Source organism: Neomonachus schauinslandi, unplaced genomic scaffold (genome assembly GCF_002201575.2).
Source record: "Neomonachus schauinslandi unplaced genomic scaffold, ASM220157v2 HiC_scaffold_3387, whole genome shotgun sequence".
Taxonomy (NCBI): domain Eukaryota; kingdom Metazoa; phylum Chordata; class Mammalia; order Carnivora; family Phocidae; genus Neomonachus; species Neomonachus schauinslandi.
This window is the reverse complement of record NW_025412075.1, coordinates 1,335-3,644: the sequence shown is the minus strand read 5'-3', so window position 1 is coordinate 3,644 and position 2,310 is coordinate 1,335. Positions and strand designations below refer to the sequence as shown.

General features: G+C 45.4%; 1 pseudogene; it reads left to right on the top strand.

The window, feature by feature from the left end:
- Positions 1-28: 28 nt before the first annotated feature.
- LOC110576467 lies at positions 29-985 on the top strand (annotated as a pseudogene).
- The last annotated feature ends 1,325 nt before the right edge of the window (positions 986-2,310 follow it).

The window sequence follows — 2,310 nt, the reverse complement described above, 5'->3', positions numbered from 1 at the left end:
TTCTGGAAACCTCAACTGCTTTCCAAAGATGCTCCCTTCCCAGTCCTATGTCAACATCTCCTTCTTCCAGCCACATGCCTTCCTGATGATTGGCATCCCAGGGCTGGAGGCTGTTCATGGATGGATCTCCATCCCCTTCTCCTCCATGTACACTATGGCCCTCACTGGAAACTGCCTGATCCTCTTGGCTGTGGGGTGAACTCCCAGCCTGCACCAACCCATGTACTACTTTCTGTCCATGCTGGCCCTCACCGATGTGGGCCTCACTCTGTCCACACTGCCCACCACCCTGGCTGTGCTCTGGTTTGACCATCGGCTCATAGGTTTCAATGCCTGCCTGGTCCAGATGTTCTTCCTCCACTCCTTCTCTGTGGTGGAGTCGTCGGTGCTCCTGGCCATGTCATTTGACCACTTTATGGCCATCTCCAACCCTCTTCACTATGCGGCTATCCTCACCAATAATGTCATCATTAGGATTGGACTGGCCATTGTGGCCCGTGCTACCCTTTCTCTCTTCCCGGTGCCCTTCCTGCTTAAACGTCTGAACTTCTGCCCTGACAAGAACCTCCTGTCCCACTCCTTCTGTTTCCATGCAGATGTCATGAAACGGGCCTGTGCTGACATTACTGTCAACATCCTTTATGGGCTCTATGTAGTTTTATCCACAGTGGGTGTAGACTCCTTGCTTACTGTCCTGTCCTATACCCTTATTCTTCATACAGTGATGGGTCTGGCCTCTCGCAGGGAGCGTGTCCGGGCCATCAACACATGTGTGTCTCATATATTAGCTGTTCTGATATTCTATATCCCAGTCATAGGAGTGTCAATGATCCACCGTTTGGGGAGGCACCTGCCCCATATTGTACATGCTCTCATTGCCTATGTGTACCTGGTGGTGCCCCCTGTGCTCAACCCCATCATCTACAGTGTGAAATCCAAGCCCATCAGGGAAGCCATGCTCAGAATGCTGAGAGAGAAGAGGTAAGGCTGATGAAACCAAGAAACAACCATAGAATCTGAGGAAAAATATGGCTAGTCTTATGTCCAGAAAGCCCTTACTCAGATCCCTGACCCAGACACATTATCAAGAGTATGACAAATGGATACCCTTAGACTGATGGGTGGCAAACAGTCTTGATTCTTTCCTGCACTCATGAACTTCAGCTTTTTAATTTAGTATTTACTTGTGCAAGAGACTCTGTGCTCATTACTAGGGATAGTAAAATGAATTATACATGGTCTTATCCCTGTAATGCAGAACAGAAGCTTCTAAATACACAATTATAATTAAGTATAACGAGGCTATGACAGGTACACACAAAGTGCTACAGGAACCTGGAAAAGGGTTTCCTGTCTCGTCAAGAAGAAATGAGAAAGGAGTCAGGGAAGAAGGAGGATGAAAGGTGAGTAGGAGTTTGTCATGCAGAAAAGGTGGGCAAGCGGAAGGCATACCTAATAAAGGGAGAAGAGTGTAAAAAACAAAAACACTGACATGTGGAGCACCTGGGTGGCTCAGTCGGTTAAGTATCCCACTATTGATTTGGGCTCAGGTCATGATCTCAGGGTTGTGAGATCGAGCCCACGTAGGCAGGCTCCGTGCCAGCAGGGAGTCTGCTTGGGATTCTCTCTTTCCCTCTCCCTCTGCCCCTCCAACCCCCACTAAAATAAATAAATAAATCTTTAAAACAAAAACAAAACACCGAGGTGTGGAATTATCTGGTGTGTTTATGGAAAGGTGAGTAGCCAGTCAGCTGTGGCTCCACATAATCTGTGTGTGTTGGAGGGAGATGGACAGGAGATGAGCTAGAAATGATGAGTGCTCCTTGGGGCCTTTCAGACCTCATGGAAACATCTGCCCTCATTCATTATTTAAGAGTCAGCCATGGAAAGCCTATTGCTTTGTAAAAAGGTTTCACAGGTTTAACTGTGTGTTACAAATTAGAAAGGTGAGAGTGGAGAAAAAGAATGCAAGGAAAGCATTTAAGAGATTGTTGTAACAGTCTAGGAAAAAGAGAATGGAAGCTAAAGTTAAGTCGATAATGGAAAAATTAGATGTATTTTTAAAAATCTTATCTCTATATTTCTCTTCTTTGTCCTCTGAAAGTGCTGGAAGCTATGAGCAAAGTAGGGTCCACATATTGGTTTTTAAATACCATTGCCCACTACAAATAACCTAGGATCCTTGGACCAATGACTAGAAGCAAAAAAAATACTGGATACAGCTTATGCCCTGAAGCAATAAAGCAATAAAGAACAAAAGGTCACGTAAAAAAAAAAAATACACAGAAACTCATTTGAAGAGGCTACCAG